The 21,614-nt window shown below is 39.6% G+C and overlaps 1 protein-coding gene and 1 long non-coding RNA gene across 6 annotated transcripts in view; both read left to right on the top strand.

The window, feature by feature from the left end:
- The window catches only part of tafa2 (TAFA chemokine like family member 2), a 103,226-nt gene that overhangs the window by 61,385 nt on the left and 20,227 nt on the right, over positions 1-21,614 (top strand). The window lies entirely within an intron of this gene.
- LOC113009991 (uncharacterized) lies at positions 9,344-14,855 on the top strand. Of its 4 annotated transcripts, XR_013902653.1 has the most exons (6): positions 9,344-9,644; positions 10,538-10,598; positions 10,710-10,758; positions 12,337-12,492; positions 12,696-12,788; positions 13,731-14,855. It is a non-coding gene; the product is annotated as an uncharacterized LOC113009991 (long non-coding RNA). The 4 variants fall into 4 exon arrangements; XR_013902655.1 differs by having other exon boundaries at positions 9,344-10,598; positions 10,710-10,754; XR_013902652.1 differs by having other exon boundaries at positions 9,344-10,598.

Genomic DNA, 21,614 nt, shown 5'->3' with positions numbered 1-21,614 from the left:
TTACTGTAATCCGATTACTTTTGTCAAGTAACGGGTAAAGTAAGGGATTACTTACTCAAGGTAATTAGATTACTGTTACTTTCCCGTAAGCACGCTGCGTTACTAAACGGTGATTTTGTTTGTGAGAGTGTCTCATGAGTCATGACTGTGACGTAAGCACGTGCGACGTCTGTGGTAACAGACGTGTGCAGATATGGAGTGTGGGAGAGAGTACAACCGTGAAGCGTTTAAAGCTTGGAAATACTCACATTACTTTGATTCTGTAAAAGTGACAAAAACATTAGCGTCCGCTGTGCACTCTGTGTGGGAGGAAAACTTCTTTCTAAAGTGAAAAATTAGACTTCAAATCTGAGCGAGCAGCGAGCACGCTGCCACGGGAATGTGACATTCACAGAGAAACCCCTGGATCCCCCACTGACATGACCACTGTGGGCAAACCTCCACCCGCCCCACTCCTGCTAAACAGGTGACAACAGATTTAAGAGCGACAGGACTCAGAGCTGCTGAATCTTTGATTTATTTTATTTTCTGCTGTGTTTTACGTGCATCTGTTTGAAAGAGTGTGAACACAAAAAATATTTTTTTAAATATGCTAGAATATGCAGAAAATTGGTTTAAATGTTCAACAATTTCTTTAAGTCAAAGACTGTTGCATATGATTTAATTTTTGCATAAAGTTAAAAGATTAAAAATAATGAAACAGGTTTTAAAAACAGACTTTTTCCATTTGATTCAGTTTTATGATGGATTATACAGAAAAAATAGAATTGGGCTGAAAGGTCTATTTCTTTATTATGTATCCAGGTTGTGTATCATGTTTTAAAAAGTAACGAAGTAACTAATTACTTTTGAAAATAACTAATCAGTAAAATAACAGGATTACTTTTTTGGAGAAGTAATCAGTAACCAGGGGCGGAGCGTGGGGGTGGCTTACTGGGCTTAAGCCCGGGTTGTTTTGTCAGAAGCCCGGGGTCTTTTGGAGTGTAATTTTTTCATAGTTAGATGTCTGGCTGACAACTGTATAAAACAAAAAGTCCCCCCTGATATTGGTATGATCCGAGCTCAGGCACTAAGCGACTGAGCGAGGGGGCGGGGCAGCTGCCGCCTGTGAGTGCGCTGTTGGAGAAACGGAGCCAGCCATACTAAGGAGAGCTTAAGTTTGACCAGGGCCCTATTTCAGGAAGCCGGTTTAGAAAACTCAGAGTGAAAAACGATACTCAGGGTTGAGTAACCCCGAACTGTCCAACTCGGAATATTCGGTTTCAGAAAGGCTGATAACAATTAGTTCAGTCAACGCGGAGTTGCTTTAACCCCAAGTTAAGCGCGCGCACGAGGATACATAAAGCCCTGATTAGTGGAGCACAGATTAAGCGAGTCACCATGGAGACGGAGGGAAAGAAGGCGCGGTCAATGTATTTTACAGCGCTTGAGGCCGAAATTCTGATGGCAGTATATGCCGATAACATGCAAATTTTGCGGAAAAAAAGTAACGCAGCCTCAGCTGCAAAAGAAAGGGAGCATGCATGGCAAAACATAGCCGACAGAGTCAATGCGTGAGTGTTAATTTAAACATTGATCGAGGGATTTCCACCCATTTAACACGTTATTTTATTATCCATCCATCCATTCGCTTCCGCTTATCCTTTTCAGGGTCGCGGGGGGCGCTGGAGCCTATCCCAGCTGTCATAGGGCGAAAGGCGGGGTACAACCTGGACAGGTCGTCAGTCTGTCGCAGGGCTAACACATAGGGACAGACAACCATTCACACCTAGTGGCAATTTGAATTATCCAATTAACCTATCCCCACAAGCTGCATGTCTTTGGACGGTGGGAGGAAGCCGGAGTACCCAGAGGGAACCCACGCAAACACGGGGAGAACATGCAAACTCCACACAGAAAGACCCCGGCCTGATGGTGGAATTGAACTCAGGACCTTCTTGCTGTGCGGCAACAGTGCTAACCACCGTGCCACCGTGCTGCCATTTTATTATATTATATTTTATTTTTTATTTTATACATTTTATTTTGTGATGTGATGTGAGCGCAGGTGCAACCCAACAGGCCCCAAACATTCCTGGCAGCAAGTAAAAATGAAATCTAAAAATATAGTCCAAACAGGTGAGGTGTAATTGTATTATGAGCCATAGTGCTTGGTCTGTTTGTCCTATATAAATCAATTGCAGTTAGAGGCTACATTAATTTTCTTTCTGTAAGCACTTATTGAAATTATCTGAGCACATTACAAGTACATATTTGCTTACTCTGTATGCTCAAATGTGGCCCGTTATAGCCAACAGAAAAAAAGCGGAGGCCCGAAAAACAGGTGGGGGTCCTCCACCACCACCACTCACAGAGGCTGAGCAGTTGGCTTCCACATTTGTGATAATGTTGGCAGCATCACATATGATCTTCACAGTGCAGAGAACACGAATTAGCATCCATTACTATAATGAAATAATTTGTTAGTTTGAAATGCTACAGGGAACTATGTACCTGTACATTAATGCTGTGGAAAGACTTCCTGTTCACATAGTCTCCTTCATTTACTGAAGGAGCAATGATTGGAATGTGAGTGCCATCTATACAGCCAATCACGCCTGGGAACCCTGAAAATAAATGTAAAATTTAAGTAGTAGTCCAAGTATCACCACATCATACATTAAGTTTTGTTCATCCTGATACCTGCAATTTTGTGGCATCCCTCTTTGATGAATCTTGTGGGTCTATGACCGGGGAACACCACAAACGAGTACAGGAGACGTTTCAGTGCAACTGTAACATTCCTGACTGCCCGACAGACGGTAGCCTTGGAAACGTGCTCAGCGTCACCAATATTATACAGAAAGCTCCCGTTTGCAAAAAACCGAAGTGCAATACAAATAATATGTACAGAACTGAGAGGATGTCCGCGATGTCACATGCGTAATATATGGCCTGAGGATGTTATTCAAATAAATTATTGATTGTGCTGAAAAACGGTAACGTTCGCACAGAAAATCATCAGGAAATGATAAAATGTCCGAACGCGCTCTAATCACTCTCTCCCGGCGGAGAGCTCTGCGGAGAATTTGGGCTTCAACATCTACTGGCTCTTCAAGGAAGGAGCACGCCATGTCCGACACTTCCTACAGTCAGGTTTCCGACAAAGAGGCGGAGAAAGTCAGGGTTAGTTGAAGTAAACCTGCTAGGGGGCAGGTTAGCTTCACGGAGTGTGTCGTCATAGTAACTCACTCAGAATTAATCTAAACTCGCTTTGTGAAACCGACAACCCAGAGTTTTCGTTAACTCAGGGTTTACTTACTCAGAGTTTGCACTAAACCGGCTTCCTGAAATAGGGCCCAGGGGCCCGTTCTTCGTACCTCACTAAGTAGGTTAGCTGGATTAGATTGTTGACGATTTTGCGTGATCTTGGATCATTCGGTTCCCCGAAGCTCATCCGGGACTTGCTGCCATAGCAACAGAGCCGTAAGCGTAAACCTGCTCGGGAGCAGGTTTACTTTATGTAAACAGGATTAGATCGCGGCCACGCAGGTATGTCCGCTTCATTTATACGAAAGCAACAGCGATATTCCACCACTGTTTCACCATAAATAAATAAATAACATCAATGTAACTAAAGATAATGCAGCACCTGATCCTTCTATTGATTTCATACAGATACATACAGGTCATTTCCTAAAAAAGGGAAATGTACTATTAACATTCTATTACATGTATGTGATTATTACAGATGTAAGTCATATTTCACAGTAGTAATTGCAAATTACTTCGTGTAATCAAGATGAGAAACCACGGCTATAAAAGCGAAGGTGGATTTGGGAAGCGTGTCGCAGCCATGTCCTGTCCGTATACGCGAGCCACCCATTGCGGAAGGTGCAAGATTGATAAGGAGAGTTTCCAGAATTCAGCGTATATTGCGGGATAGACAGGATCCTTTAGCTCAGCGCGACAGTGTGCTCATAGAGAGATATCGATTTTCCCGTGAGGGTATTATTTACTTAACCAACTTGTTGACGAGGGGGTGCAGGACCACCACCTGTCTTTTTTTTTGCTCTGCCCTTTTCTTGGTTGCTGTTATGAACAAACAAACAGATTATTCCAGGGTCTCTTTCCAAGAGACGAAAAGCAATATAAGTGATAAATATTACCATTCTGTAGAATATTCTTATATTTCACTTTTACTTGTTCCCATGTTCTAGTGGGTCCTGTTGTGGCTCTAATGTGTAAGGGGATATAATATAACATAATATAATATAATGTAATATATTATTGGATAATATAGTGTAATATAATAAATCTACCCTACCGCCTACTGGTGTTGGCCAGAGGGGCCGATGGCGCGATATGGCAGCCTGGCTTCTGTCAGTCTGCCCCAGGGCAGCTGTGGCTACAACCGTAGCTGCCTCCACCAGTGTGTGAATGTGAGAGTGACTGAATAGTGGCATTGTAAAGCGCTTTGGGTGCCTTGAAAAGCGCTATATAAATCCACTCCATTATTATTGTTATTATTAAATTACTTACGAGTTTAATTTGTCAGCAACTTTCTGCCAGCCCTCTCTCCTTGCTTTTGCAGCCTTTGCAGTGTTCCCTTGCGTTTTAATTAAACTCTGAAACTCCTGAAATCCCTCACTCATGAGTTCTTGCTCTGCTGCCGAAAAATACCGAGCGCGCTCCTTCGACATTTTCGCCGACCAATCAAAGGGTTGCCGATCAATGTTTCTACTATCGATGCGTAGCCCCTTTTACGACACCCAGTGATCTCACATTACTTCATCCAGCTGTACTGATCGTCAACAGCAGGTGTGTTCGGAGAACCGGATTAGCGAGCTCACGGTTAGCGCGATGGTTTGGTCTTGGATGTGTCATTTGATCTTGGATGTAGTAAGCGACGTACGAAGAACGGGCCCCTGGGTACCAAAGCAAATCATTCATACCGTACAAATAATGTAAATATGACGGTGCATCACGAAAGATTGATATCAAACTGATCACTTGACCAATATTACGTTACTTGCTCTTCAAGTGAATCAACATATTTTCAGTTCTTACCCTCCCCGACTAAATCGGTTTCAGTTATGTACTGAAACATAAGAATGGACATTAGAGGGTTCTTTCAAAGAAAAAACTCAGGTAAATGTTATTTTATATATTATGCTTTGTATGTTGTTCAGTATATTTCTATGCAAAACAAGAGGGATTTCAGTACACAGCAGGATATTCACATTTGTAACCAGATATTTACACTTTAGGGAGAAAACATAAAACATTTTTACTGTAAAACATCAATTTAGAGTAAATTTTTGTTTTAGATAAATATTGAAATATCTTTTGAATTAGTTAAATGTCAGAATAAAGAGAGACAGAGCTTTCTGTTTTTTTATCACTTTGATCACATTTAGGAGTACATATACACTAAGTTTGTTAATTAATAAGAAACTCCAGACGATTCCATTCTGAGCTCAAGAAGCTTCTGATAGGTTAGTAGAGTCCATGTGAGTAAATTGGTGGCACAGCTGTGGATACATATAAGGCAAAACACAGAGGCTGTTTCTTTGAAATGGGAAAATTAAAAGATATCAACCAAAACACCAGGAAAAGAACTGTGGAGCTCCATAAGTGTGGCTCAAGTTTGAATACAATTTGGTGCCATTTGCAATTAAGAAATACAGACAGTTTCTCTCTTTACTCTTAAAGTTAACAAATATGTTTTTTATATTTATCTAAAAAATAAACATTTAGTCTGATTTGATCTTACAATTAAAAAAGTGTTTGTGTTTTGATCTGAAGAGTACATAAATATGTGGTTTCAACTGTATATTTGATGATTGTCAGCACAAAGAGGGAGAGAGAGGAACAGAGAGGGAGAGAGAGAGGAACAGAGAGGGAGAATGAGGACAGAACAGAGATGAACAAGAGCAGGTGAGACACACATGTTAGTCAAATGGTTGTTTACCAAAAGTATCACCGTATCATAGGTCCTCATGTATCTCGTACCTAGTGTTTCTTTTTAGGTATACTATTTTTCAAATTCTACATTTATTAAGTTATGCGGGCTTGTTTGCACAACAAGGATAAATAATTATATAAACTTTTCTCAATCTAAATATTGTACTTTGGTAGAATTAAAAAAATAAGTGTAGTGCAGGTCTATGATGATTTTTAGTGCTACGATCATCTAGTTCTGATTCTGGTTCTGTCTTGGTTAAGTCCTCAGTAGTCCTGATTTTGAACTCTTGTAGTCCTGTTTTAATTCTGGATCAGTTCTGGGTCTGGTTGAATTGGGGTTTAGTCCTCGTGTCTTGATACAGCCCGACTTTGATCTGCCTTGCTGCTTAATTAAAAAACTAGTTTAAGGTGTCCTGCATATGTGATATATATTTTTCCCTATATGAAGTCATTCTTTTTTGAACAAAACTCAAAACAGAGCCTATTAATCTTTCAGTCATTTCTACCCCCCCCCCCCCCCACCCCCCCCCAAAAAAAAAAAAAAAAATCCCACATGCATACTACCCTTTAGGGCTAAGCCCCAGGTGTTTCAAATGTCTGGCTCCGCCTCTGTCAGTAACTAATTACTTTTTTCAAGTAACTTGACCACACAATGAAAACGTCATCAGGGCTGATCCGCGGCACAGAACACTGTACAAGTCTTCTAGTTCTGGGCTTCCTCTCTTTTAACTGAAATATTAATATAAGAAACTAGCAGAATAACAAAGTCACTCATTTCATGTCCTTCTGGAGCAGGTTCAGCAAATGTCAGATCTGATGCAGAGACAGAGGTTTTTATTAGGTGTCTCAGTCACATCATGTGCTCTGTCTGATTAATCAAGTGGCCTAAAGAGGCTCAACATAATGCATCTCCCCATGCCAAGACATAAACAACTTTCCTCTCTCTATAAGTTTGGTTAGTGCCGTTCCATCCATTCACTCAGCTCTCTGGGAGCTACTGAGACCCGCGGAGGCTTGTGCGATTCTCCCAAAACAGAGTGACAAATGCAAAGCGGCACACAGAACAAATGCACTGAGGAGAGCTGCCACATAGGCTGCCACTTCTCATGCAAGATGTTACGAAAGGAATTTGTCACCATTCTGCATCACAAATAAAATTTCACAGTGGTAAACGGTGGAGTAATTGGATTGAAACGGCTACTTTGGTGGTATGAGTCAAACTCGTCTCCCATTGCCTAATTAAAAGTGTTGTTGAGTCGTCACCAGTAAACCCACAGAGATCAATTATGGCAACTCAGCAACATTACAAGCAAAGACCAACCCACATGTTTCATCACTGGGAGTCCCACTGACAATGCACAGCCTCAGGTAATTGGTGGTATGCAGGCAGTTCTGCTGCCAGACAGGATGTCCATTCGTGAGCATGACAGAAATTGCACACACCTCTCTCCTCTTTGTCCACCAATTACACTGGGAGTGCAGCGCTTTGATGTGAGTGGCTTTGATTGGCAGCCATCCCCCATTCAAGGCGCTCATCATTTCAGCAGGAAGAAGATCAGAATAATCTCGCACGTGCTCCATTTCACCCGGATAGCCACCGCCGCCCACTAATTTCCCCTGAGTGTTATTTGTATCGCTGTAAACCTGTTATCATTTAAGAGATAAAATGATGCCAGAACATGTCCAATAGAGACATGTTCTGGCTTCTGGAAGAAGGAGGGACCTAAGCTCACTTGCTGGCAAGAGGGACAAATTTATTTCATTTCAACAAGATGAAAAACTATTTTAATAATGCACAGACATGAGGTTTTGCTTCTTTAGATAACCAGTTTGTGTCAGCAAAGACAGGATCATGGCTGCGCCATCAAACGTGCTGCTCTCTGACAGTTATGCAAATTTGGTTTATTTTCTGCTCTGATTTCTTAAAAAGAAGGTTTGCCTTTGCACTCTCCTGTCAAGCCAGCTTGCTACAGAGGAGTCTGTCCTTTACAACAGTGGATGTTTACAACACAAACTTAATAAGTGTCTCTGGTCACTCCGTTCACCTTTGTGCTTGTGCCTTATTGAGCAGAGATAGGAGTCAGACAGGATGGCTTGGATCTAAAGTCATGGGGACATCTGATTTATTTTAAATAGCATCTACAATAATCGACTGTACATTGATTCTAAATGCGTTGCTATTTGTTTTTCCTCCTGTGCCTTTTGTGTCTTCTGATAGTAAATGTAAATATGTGTATGCATCAAAACAACCACAGAACTTGCAGTGATGCATCTTACGTTAAATAAAGGAGGTGCTTTGTATAAGTCTGAAGGGAGCTGTTAAAACTTTCCTGACTGCATGGTATATAGGAAGCTAAGCCAATGGTGTGTTAGCTTTATACCATGGAGATGGCTTCCTGGTTTGGTCCAGAGGTCATTTCTTTTAAATTAAATGAAAACAAAACAGGGGTTGTCATTTTGGTAATTTCGTTAATAATCACATTGACAGTGCTCTGGGCCCATTATCTTCCTATTGTAAGAAAAAAAACCTCGATGGTTCCTTCAAACTATGTGGGCAGGTGACAGCAGTAGTCCAATCCAGCCTTTTTCATTTAAGGCAGCTAGCTAAGGTAAAGCCATACCTTCCAGCTAATGTCTTTGAACGTGTTATTCATCTTTTTATTACTTGCAGACTGGACTGCTGCAATTCTTTGTACTTTACTCTTTATCGTCTGCAGCTGGTCCAAAATGCAGCTGCTCGTCTGCTAACTGGCACTAAACAGTAAGATCATATTACCCCAGTTTTAGCATCTCTACACTGGCTTCCTTACAGGATCCAATTTAAACTCTTACTCCTTGTTTTTAAGGCACTTAACGGCCGAGCCCCTTCGTACCCGTCTGAGCTCCTATTTATTTATGCTCTAGAGAAAACCATGAGGTCCAGTTCAAAACTAATGTTATCCATTCCACGGACTAAACTGAAGTCTTGTGGTGACAGGTCCCAGAGCAATAGTCTACCCTTAAATATTAGATCTGCACAAACACTTGATCACATTTTTATGGTCACACTTTGACCAAGTATTTTGGTTTTAACAGCCTTAGTTGTTTTTTTTAGTTGTTTTCCTTTAGTTATTTTATTTATTTATTTATTTTTCTATATTTTACTGCATTATTCTACATTGTTAAGCACTTTGTGCAGCATGGACTATTTGAAAATGGGCTATATAAATAAACTTGACCTATTTCCTGCACCTTATCGACACTGTGACCCCAGGAAGTGAATGTAGTTGAAAGACAAATAGGGTCCAAATTCATGGGCTGCATCCTCCTGAGGCCGCATTTGTAGGCAGAGACTCCTCCGAATGCAGCCGACAAATGCGTTCTCCTTTTCCCCGAATTTGAAGGATGCACTCAAAAAAGTCAACTAAGGCAGTTGTTTGATTAATTCAATAGACATTTGTCTATTTAACATGAACATATTGAGTTTAGGTTTTTAAATCATTATCAGTTGTTGGTTTAACATAAAATAACAAAAAGTTTAATGAACTAGATTTGCATTCTTCAGTTCAATTAAATGTAATTATTTTAAATCAACAACTCTAAAACCGATGCCTAGTGCGCATGCTCAAACTTCCCAAAAGTGAAGAGGCGGGAACGCGGAGAAGTTATATGTGTTCAGTGGACTGCCATTTCCCTCTGCGGAATCTTCCACAATACAGGTAAGTAATAAATAACTCAAAATATCTTAGTCAAACGAAGTTGTTTTGTCCATTAATTGTTTAACAATGTTTTTAATTCCAAATGTGTAAGTTGTCATTAGACAGCGGGAGTGGAGCAAATACAGTGAAAATCTGGTATTAGACGGTGCCAATCGGTACCGTCTAATACCTGATTTATAATCCGCTCTGGGTATATTTATACTATTATTAGCATTTCCACTTCATTGTTTTTCTTTCTTTTTTTTTTACCCGTTTTTGCAGTTAGTCTTATAGTGTTTTTAGCGGTTATTGATATGTTTAATTCAATATTTAACACGTTTGTAATTCACTTTCAAAGTAAATGAAGTTAGCTAAAGCTAGTATGGTTGTCTCATTGAACTTCTACCTAGCTCTGTTAGCATTCACTTTGGTTTTAAATGACGGTTATTGCAAGACATGGTCTTTGTTCACTTTTTTTATTATCATTTGCATTTTTTCTTTCTTTCTCTCTCCTTTTATTTTAAGCATTCGGCCTCTCACAGTAATGCAAGTTAAACTAGCATGCGCGATTTGCTAAATATTAGCTGTGTCCAAATTCAGGGGCTGCATCCTTCGAATTGACTTGATGCTAGTGCATGGGAAAAAGAGCATAAACACGAGGTCAGAGGAAAAGGCAATGGCGGATTGTTATGAAAATTGCCTGTGGGACCTTTACCGCAACTACCAGCATCTTTATTGCATAGTGTGAAACACTGCTATTACATTTGGCAACAGATTGGATATTTATCTGTGAATTTTATATTGCAAGAGGTATTTATATGTATTTGTATTTTTTTTATACATTTGCAACAAAGTAAAAAAAAATCCACTGTGGAATTTTTATAAAATAATTTTTTCTGTTTTCTTTACCATAGTAACACCACAAAGAAAGCTGACCCCTTTTTCTGATTGTTTGTGCCTCCTCTTTAATACATGGTAAGCCTTTTACCATCATATATTTTTTATGATAGTTTTATGATTTAATCAAAGTGAAAAAAAGGTGCCAATAAAACTATCCTTAAAACTGCTTTTCTTTTTTTCTTTCAGTGACTTGTATGTGGCAGTGCAAGCGTTGTTCCATCAGGGAGAGTAGTAGGTACAATTATTGAAACACTGTACAGGGCTCGCAAAATGGCTAGCCCGACGTCCCAGGGCTAGCGATTTTTCCAGTCGGGCTACCAAAATCTATCTCTGCCCTGCCCGTCGGGCTGTCATAAGAAGGAAAAATATATGTCAATGCTTCTGCATTCTTTCGGAAATGTAGCTGGGTAATTATGTCATTGGCATCGGTGAGCCACTGTCAATATGTGACATATTGAAATCGCGTTTGAATTTGCGCTTGTTTTTTGCTTTCACTTTGCAATCGCGCGACCTGTGTATAGAGAGCGACAGCACTGATCTGTGAGTGATGATAATTTGTGCACCAATTCCTCTGACATCGTCTTATCAATCGTTAGCTTACTATGCAAACATGACAAGTGAAATCTCCCGCAGCTTAAACATGTGAGAGGTTGATCGCGCAGACAATCGCTGAGTGTTATGTGAGTGCGTGTGTAAAAGCAGCAGGATATTAATTGTAGTTCTGCTTAGCCAAATAAGACAGGTCAGGGTGAAGAAGTGACAGCCAAAGAAAAGCTTACCACAAAACGGAAAAGTTATGACAAATCAGACTATAAGGCAAAAAGAAAGTGCAGCTTTATGGTTTCATGGACAAAAGAATTTCTGTGGCTGCAACATGACGAGCTATATAACCGGGGCTGCACATAAGTGGTCCGCAAGTGCGTATTTGCTGTCAAAATAAAAAACGCGCACAAGATAAGAAGTTGCAACGCGTGTTTGCATACATAAGATTTTCTGGAGGAGGACATATTTGTTTAGAACTCTTAAATATGTCGAAGAAGCTCCTTTAAGCAATTACTTTGGTTTTCCTCCACCTCCAAAGAAATGTCAGAAGGAGTCCGAACCACAAAAGAAGCGCGTATTCTCGCAAAAGTGATTGCAGGAGGTGAGCTGGCTTCAAACAAATGATGAACACACAGATGTGGTGCAGAATGTGCCGTGAAAATCCCACTCTAGCGGACAAAAACAGTGCCTTTTATATGGATGCAAACGTGCGTTGCAACTTCTTATCTGTTGCGCGTCTTTTATTTTGACAGCGAATGCGCACATGCGGACCACTTATGTGCATCCGTGTAAATAACATAATGTTCTGCCGGGTGTGTTGTTGGTTTTCCCTCGATTTCTGAGTCGACAAGCGCCTTTGTTACTGGGACCAGTCATTTTAAGAAAGGCCCCCATTAGAAATGGATTATTGCTCAGTCTGCAATATCTTTCCCAGAACAAACACCAATTGCAAATAATATACTAAAAATAAACCTGAAAAATCTGTTTAGAACAGCATACTGTGTTGCAAAGAGTGAACTACCACTGGTGCAATTTAGCAGTCTTTGCAAACTTCAAAAAGCAAATGGCCTAGATCTTGGTTCCACTTGCCTCTTACTTGTGACTTTAGTGGAAATTTCAAATTCAGTATCTGACACAGACTGATTCATGTCCTACACAGACAGCACTGATGTCTGCATGGTCTTCTAAAAGCAGCTTTAGTCAGCTTAGATGTGAAGTGAGTGAAATATACAGTTGCGTTTTTAATCAATGTATTTGTTCTCTATTGCAGATTGACAAGGAGTTTCTGCGAATCACCACAAAGCCTCTGCTATCTACTTTCTTTGCCGAGCTTGACCAATACGCGCCACGCTTAATGGAAATCTTTCTGACCAAAGGAGGGACACGTGGAAAGAAAATAAGAGGTCTCATGCTTGCCATCTCCAAGGTTTGTATTAGGATTGAGTAGACTTTGTCATAGGCAGCAAAAATAACTTTTATTTGGAGATGAAGTTGTCAATTTTGTTTCGGCTTAACAAGTGGTACATGCCAGGTTCTAACCTAAAGAATAATTATGCAAGTTAACTGATTACCCTAGCTTTAAGAAAAACAGACTGGTTTTGGCTCATATTATCTCCTCCTCCTCTCCAGCATGACAACATCCATACCAGACGAGCATGCATCTTGAAGTCTTTGTGCATCCACCTAAACGAAGACTATGAGAAGTTAATAAAGGAGTACTTGGTGAGCCATTGTGACAGCATGTTGTCTGTAACATTCTCATACAAATTGTGACGTTGCCTCAAATGCAAATCATTAAAATTAAAATTTTGAGATTAGCAACAAGACACCTGGTATTGGGGAAAGGATGTCTTGAATACCAAACAGTATTAAGCGTTGCAATAAAGAATTTCTGGAATTTGGTATTGGAAGGAAAGAAATTTATGCCTACTTAAACTTGATACACAAACATACAATGCATTTAACATGCATCAAGACTATATTGCTTTTGAATCTGTACTTGGATTAAAACAAGTCCTGTTGTTTTTTCATTGTTATGGTCATCAGTATTTGTAAATAGAAATGTCTATGAACTTTGAGCTGTTTAGTACTAACACTTCTATACCTGTTTTATTTTAGCAGCTGAGTTAGCCTTTTCTCGAGTCCTGTCCCCCTAAGTTACTCTTGCTACGTCCGACAAACAAATGGTTTCCTCTGCGCACCAATGGGTACCCGAATGTGCGAGCAGACATGCTTCATAATGTTCGGTACATTTACCTGGGAATGGGGCCATACACACTGTTTAATCCATTCACGTTGTTTTTGACTTTGTGAATGGAAAGAACACAACTCCTCCAGACACAATCTCTCGGCGTATCGGTGGGCACACCGCTTCTCCATCTTGCTTGAGGTTAATGTTTGTCAGACACAGTAACGGTTGCTATAATGTGTAATTGGACAATGGCCCTTTCGGGGGAGGGGCCGGTGAGAGGTCAATTATGCCACCTCTTTTGACATGAGAGGTGTATTTTATAATTTATGTATTGGAGTAATTACTAACAACTACTTTAGTGGTGTAATTTTCTGTTTATTACTTTGACTACTTGGATTTTATGAACAGCATAGAAACAGTTGTTTAAACAATCTCTTAAATTTTACTTTGTTGTCTTATACTTTTTCATGTAGGATACGGACAGCGAGGCAAAAAGCTGCATGGAGCAAACTGTGATGGGGGTGTACGTCATCCAGAAGGAGGGTGCTGAACCTGAAGATGACCCAGAGGACGTTGGTGTTGTGATTGAGGGTGTGGAGGCTAACACTGATTTGGGTAACATTGCACAAGCATGTGCTCTGTTGTTTGGACTCATATACCGTTTGAACCTGAGCTACCCACCAGAACTTAAATGCACCTTTGAAGTCCTCCAGAAGATACTTTTAAATCTTGATGGACAAAAGCTGTCTTCAAAGGTACAGTTTCTGAAAAACAAGCTTATGGGGTGAGAGCACTTGAAAATGACTGATAGGTCTTGAATGGTTCATTGGTGCAATGGTGATTTCCAATATATAATGTTAATATTTGAGTTGTTTATATTTTTTTTCTTTCATTTAAAACATTTTTTTTTAAGTTTTTGGATTCTCTCTGTTGGGCAATTCACCTTTTATACAGCACTGCAGATGATTTTTGTTTGTCCTTATATAGATGGCTCAAAATGGATCAGAAGTACTGACAGAAGTACTATGTTGTGTTTATGTATCAAGGTCCTGTAAAGTTTAAGACCACTGCCACCTGTTAAGTTCACTGTATTATTGTTTCCATTTTGCTTGCTAGCATGTTTTAAAACACAGCAAAACTATATTGCTAGCTGTGGAGGACTGCAACCAAAATTAAAAAAATAAATACAGAAATATAAAAATTGGTCAAACTAATAATTATTTCAATGAGATACACCAAACAAATATAGATTTTCATCACCTATGGAATTTTTTGTTGTTGTTGTATTGCCCCCAAAATATTTCTAATTATTTTATTTTATTTTTCCAAATTCACACAATTCGATTTTGTCACATGTTTTAACTTGCCAAGTGGGAGATGTATTTTTATCTTTTAGTTTAATTTTTTAAAATGCAGTCGATATATTGAGCAAATTTTGCATCTGTTTTTAGTTGTGGAAGCTTTGGTTCCAACATATTACCTATGTAAATAAGTATTCTAACATTTTACCTTTTGAAGTATATGCTTGCAGGTGTACAAAAATGGTAAGCTTTTATATTGTCCACTAAATCCAGTTAATAAAGATAATGTTATCATAATCTGATTGTGACTTTTTTTGTAAAGTAGTGGGTTTCTAAATGTGTAACAAATGTAAACAAATCTAATTGAAATAATTTGGTTGAAATGAGTGAAATCATTGCCTTGATTAACAAAGTAGTTGTTGAAACAACAAGATTTAATTCTGTTTTCCTAAACTTTTTAAATTGTGTAGAATGAATTAAAACAAATTTCACTCTACATACTTAAATAAATCACTTCAAATCAATGTAAGTATAGTATGTTGATCCAACGTAATCTGATTACATTAAACCACCAAATGCTAAATGTGTTGGTTTGACATGATCGAAAAGGGTTTATTGTACTTGGTTAAATTGTGTGCAAAAAGGGTGCCATGATTAAATTGTGTTCATCCAACAACAGATTTTTTTGAGTGTGGGTCGGGTGTGTCCTTTGTGGCCCACCATATCCCAGAATTCATAGCGTGGCCCAGCCAAACTCCAGTTTTTACTCTTCCTGGGTCACAAAATAAACTTTTAAGATATTTTCAGGTGAGAATGTAACGGTGTAAACTTCAAATATCTGCTCGATTTATCAAGACATCACATTTTTGCAAAAGTGCCCCGATGTTTTCGGTTTTATTTGTTCCTGAGTAAATTGGTTTTGCTGAGATTAAAGTTATAGTTTTCACACAGCTGAATAAATGTCAAATAGAAAACTGATTAAACAGAATTTACTCCAGTGTCCTGTTATATTTTCAATAGAAATGGGCAGATGGCCAAGTTTATGAAACTCTACCGAGACAGCTGTTGATGCAAAACTGAAGGCTAGACCGTCCCATTTCACAGCTGCTCACTTCCGGCCCACGTAGACTGCGAAGGTCTGGTCCTCAGGAGGATGCAGCCTATGATGTGGACGCCCCCATAGGCCTGGTCTCAGAGCTGAACCGGGCTAGCTAGGTTACGCTAACTTCCAGCCTCAGACAATCCAAGTTAACCAGTTCATGGAACAAACATGGAACTATTTGTTATAGCAGCGGTTGGTGAGGCGACTAAAGGACTGACCCCAAACAGCCACCAGTATTTGAAATATAATTCTTCTGTTATTTTTTCTTTCTTTTATTTGGCTTTTATTTATATCTTATGTAATTTTCTTTTTTGATTCCAATGTACAGCACTTTCTGTCAGCTGTGGTTGTTTTGCTTTATAAATAAAGGTGATTGATTGATTGATTGTTAGTACACTTCTGTGCACTACACTGTGCATATGCTACGCGAGTTATGTGGTGCATGAATTCCAACAGGTCAGTGTTTGTAACAATCACAGAGATGAGCTATCAAATGTAGGATACTGAAACTGGGCATTCAAGCAAAGTGAACTATGCAGGTAGACAAAAATGTCATGCAGGAAAAGAGCATCGAGGAACTGAAAAAAAGGGGCAGAACTGGAAGACTGCTAGGAACACCAGAAAGTGTGATGCTAAGCACTCAAAGATAATCTGGCCAGCATGAACACATTTATTTTAATTCTTTTAAAGTGAAGATTACACATGGACACAAAGTAAAGCCAAGCACATGTAATGTTGTTGCCTAAAAAAAAGACTCTCTTCTTGTTAGCTAGCTAGCTTGACAATGGAACTAGAATAGACACAAATCTTTCTACTACTTGGGTAAAACTAAATAACGGTCTTTCTGTTATGTGCGTTGCTAGACCACAGTCAGGGCTAAACACATCATGCTGTACAAGTTTTTTTTACCTGTTACAAAGGCTGGACATGTCTCCTTGATACAAGATGTTTGCATAAATAGAAGATTTTGTGTGTTGTTATGTTGATATGTAAATACTAACAGTAATAGATGATATGATAAACGTGTAATGTTTGAAGCAAAGACTAAAATTATAAAATTTTGCAAAACCTTTAAGAAACAGCTCAAGAAAAACATTCCACATACCATGTGCCACTAAGCATTCACAGACTATAACCTTGATGTACTAAGGCTTGCTTTGTAAGAGCTGCTCTTCAATAAAGCTTAAAACCTAATCAATCAGTTATGTGAAAAACAACTGTAGGACTTGAAGAGTTTTTACCAGAAAAGCAGTAGGAAGGCATCTCTACCTAATTTTTATATTGCATTGCCATCTCGGCAAACAGTGCTTGTGGTCACCCAAGTGGGTTGTAGAGAGCTTAAATTCTGACCTTCAAATTGTGCTGGCCTTGAATTTCAGTGTCTACAATGGGAAACCACTTAGCAAGAATCAAAGCACACAGGTCGGTAAGTAGAACTCGAACCTGAGAGGAGTGAAATATTTCTGAAGGTTTATACTCAGTATTTTTAGACGTTAGCAGCACTCAGGTAGCACTGAGCTGGTACAGGTGAAGATTCAGTTTGCAGTATAGCATCTGAGGTGCCTTCTGTATGTACTACTGTAAATGTTACACTGAGGTATGACCTCCATGTCTGGCTTCCATTCTGTGTTGTATGCATCAAAGATTGTTGCTTGCTCTGCACCTTGCACTTTCTGCTCTTTGTAATAAAAAAGATTTATATGTTGGATAACAAGCATCCTGCCAAGAAAGGAAAACATTCCTTGCACCCTTGAGAGAGCAGTAACTAACACTCGGAGACACTATTGGACCCCCATATTAAACATAACAAACAAACCATATTCTCATTTGCATCGAGTTCAGTGTCCTGAATCAGATTTGCGAACATGGTTGCAAGATTGTGCCTCATGTGAAAAAACCCGTCATGTGTCGCTGCTCAAAACAGCTACGAATAAAGCAATAAATAGAACGACACTTCCTCTTCTCATTATGAAGGTTTGCAAAGGGGGAATCGCACTCGGTGAGCTCATTGTTAAAGGTGTTTTCTCTCTACGTGAGGCGGTGTTTCTGGCTGCACACAATGCAGCATATAGAGCAAAGCAATGATTGCATTATCATTCACAACAGCTTCATGAATGATACAGAGCAGGGATGCATTTGCAGTTTCTCCGTCTCCAGAGACCAATGTATAAAAGCTTCTTAAGCAAAGTAATTTCAGTCGTGCACAGAGAGGGAAAAAATGCCCATCCCTCCACACGGAAACAGCTTTGGTTCAAAGGATCGTCTTAAAGGAGCGAATGCTTGGGCAGCATCAAAAGTTGGGAGATGGAGTAGGAGATGATCTTGTGATCGAAAGACCTGACTGCTCCGCCACAAGCAGAGACTGTTAGCTGCTACCGTCACAGTGACAGATTGTTTTTGTATTTTGTAAAATCAGTGTGAGTGTGGGAATTCCCTTCAGCGTAATTATTCAGCATATAGAGCAGCTCGATAGAGTTCGACAGGCGTGTCTTACGGTTTGAAATAGATGCAGTGAGACGGAGGATGTATAACCGTAGCAAACAAGGAAAATATTGGAAAAGTTTATTGTAGGTAAAGTTTTCCCTTCAGCGTGTTTTATGTTGCGAAATGGTGCGTTCTAACCCAGCGGTCCCCAACCTTTTTTGCGCTTGAACCGCTTTATGTCCGACAATATTTTTACGGACCGAACTTTAACATGTTGCGGATAAATACAACAAAATAAAACCAGTACCGGTACCAAAAAAGAACAATTATTCATAACACACGGGGAAAGACCCAGGGAAACAGAGTTAACGATAAAAATCCTGAAAACCATAAATTTCACACCCGAGCCTCAACTCTAGCGGCCCGGCACCAAACCGGTCCGTGGCCCGGGGGTTGGGGACCACTGTTTTCCCCTAAACCTTTGATGCCTAAACTTGAACTTCAGCTGGTCATCTTGACTGCGTCTATGAGCCTAAATACATATAAAGCTGGAACGGAGTACCCGCTAAGGTTGCTGTTGATGCTCACATCACTAACAAGGCGATGTGTTTTATAGTGAAAGGGTCAGTCAGCAGCAAGAATATCGCTCCACATGCAAATTGGCTTCTTTCTTTGGTTGACCACGAGAACATTGCATGATGTCATGTGGATAAATCAATGCTCAAAGGACTGGACACAAATAGAGGATCTCTGAGTAAGGCTTCAAAGCAGTGATTTTCAGAGGTCAGCCCTATGAACATGTTTCATGTTACGCATTATAAAGACTAAGGGCCAAGAATCAGAAAAGACGAGTCATGGGTTACATTCCTACTCGTGACTGTACTGTGATCAGTAAGAGAAGGGTGCTTTGAAAAAGAAATGACATAAAGTTTAAAGGACAGAGATAAGGTAGAGGTGAAAGACTGAAGGAGAAAGAAATACACCAAAGAAAATGTCTTAGTTCATTTCAAACATTTGATCTTTTTTTTTTTTAATAATTCATTGGAGTATTAAATTAGAGCTTTTGGATATGGGATGTGTTTAAATTCATGTCACTTAGATGACACCTAATAAGAAACATGTTAGTCACTGGTACTGATCTACATCCTTTGAACAATCATCAGAGAATAGAAATTAATGCCAAGAGGAAGGCTGTATATGAATAGCACATTATTAGGAGCCATTCAGAGGACAGCCTAACTGTATTTTATCTTAAGATAAAAAATCTACTAAGTGATACAGTTTAGGAAATTTAAATGTGTCAATTTTGACTATCACGTACAATTTTATGGTGCATTTAGAGCCTCGTATTCACTGTCAGCTGTGCAATTATTGATCAGTCTTACTGGCGTATACATACTATGGTGGGAGCAGCAGGGCAGAGAGCACATCTAGTTCTCACTGGGTTTCAGAGCTCAGAGTTGTGAGAGAATCATAAGAGAGCAACTATCAGCCTCTGGGCTTAAACACGCCAGATGTGAGGAATAATGTGTCATGCGACTCAGTTTTCGCAGTGGCATGCTGAGCATATTGTACCGAAGGTAAAAACGGTGAAGTGTTGGCTCATATGGATATCAGCAGACTCTCTGTATCATTTCCAGTCTGTGGATTCATCGAAGGAAGCGCGGAAATTTTGTTCTACAACACTGCAAATTTCACTGAGGAAATGCATTCAAGTTTACTATAAAACAATATACAGTCAAATGCATTTCTTTACATTGTGTATATATTTTTGTTATAAATTCTTGATGAACGTTTTTACTTACATTGTTCCTTATTATTCATAATTCTTTTTCTTTTTAGCTTCAGAGTTTTTGTACCAGGGGGTCGTGTTTACCCCCACAGGCACGATTCACTAGCTTTGCAAAGCAGCAGACTGCTCACTCTGCCTCTGGAAATTTCCAGCAGGGTTCATATTTCTGGCTTTCTCTCACTAATATAGTTGGGGGGATTTATTTTCCAAAATTCCCTTTGGCTGATATTTTTTTTTTTTTGCTTTAAAATACTAAAATAAACCAAATCTTGTAAACCAAAATAACAATTGTGCTTCCCATCTTTACTGCACATAATCGTCTTGGTTTCCTGCAAGGTAATGTAAAATGCCAGAAGGCGTTTGTTTGTAACTGGATTTGCTCTGCATTAGATTATCCTCAAACACAAATGTAGTGAAATGGACTGGTACTAAACAGTCCGCTGGGGCAACATTACACGTCTTTGTTAACAGTAACAGTGGTAGAAAGTTTGAAAAATGCTCTGTGGCATCCATAATATTACAAAATTGTATGATATGTAGATATTTCTGTGTTTTTTAAAACAGATTCTTCTTCCTCGTTATATTTTATGCAAAGGTGTAATTGTTGTGTTTTGTTTGGCAAGTAGGTAGTTTCATCATTTGCAGTTGTTTTTTTTGCCTGTTACGATCACATTGACAGTTCTACTTGCCCAGAGCGAGGCCTGTAATCCCAAAGGTGCTACGGAGGAAACAACCGGCTCTCAGTGCTGGAGCTGTTCCAGCGATTATCATGAGGAATGTGAGGTCCTTGGACAATAAGATGGACGAGCTTAGCGAGCTGATTAAGACCCAGAGGGAACACAGTGAGTGTGGTTTGATGTTTTTCATGGAGACACTCACGTTCCCCAGACTACAGTGTCACACTACCTGGCTTCGGGAGTTTTCGTGCAGACAGGGACGTTAATCTAAGAGAGAAGAGGAAATGTGGAGGGACTGCACTGTGTGGGGATGAAACCCAGCGTAGTCCTGGATATTTTACCATAAAGAGATGTTTCTGTGGCCTGCATGTTGAGCTGTTAGCTGTCGATCACACATCCATCTTAGTCGCAGAGAGAAACAGAAACGCTGCTGCTATTTGAATTCAGTTTAAATCAAGATCATATTCGCATTCGTCCATCCGCTGCCACAGAGGTCATCAGAATGACTGTGGGTGTGGTGAATGACTATGGATCATAACCATCCTGCCCATCTGTAGTTATTATTTTATTAAGCTCCCTGGTGTAATATCTTTAGGTTTTGGTTTATAGAGCCGTTCAATTTATTTGAACCTTTCTGAGCTATTTTTGGTACAGTGTACAAATTTACAGGAGAAGCTGTCTTTTATAGCCTGTTCTGGTTATAACAAATGTACCTGGGTTGATTTTCTTTTAATTACCTGCTTCATTTTGTTAGGACGTGCATTATAGTTTGCTATAGCCGTGGTTGCATTGACAGGCAGGTCAGTGGGCTCTCAGCCGTCTGCTAGGTGTCATCTCAGCCACCTCATGCAGTGTTTGTTGTGTTTGTGCCTTTTGGGGAATTTTTTTCAATACAATTATCTGACAAATAATCTGGTTTGCTGTGTGGTTTACAGCCACATTAGCCCCTCCAGTTGGCCTATGTTCCATTTTTGAGTAAAATTGCATCTTATTTTTATGTTAATTAGCACATATTAGCAGGTACTATGTGTCTGTGGGATACTCCTGTTAAGAAAGCGAAT

This window comes from Astatotilapia calliptera, chromosome 17 (genome assembly GCF_964374335.1).
Source record: "Astatotilapia calliptera chromosome 17, fAstCal68.1, whole genome shotgun sequence".
Lineage (NCBI taxonomy): Eukaryota > Metazoa > Chordata > Actinopteri > Cichliformes > Cichlidae > Astatotilapia > Astatotilapia calliptera.
Note: the sequence above shows the minus strand (reverse complement) of the source record. Positions and strands in the feature narration are given on the sequence as shown.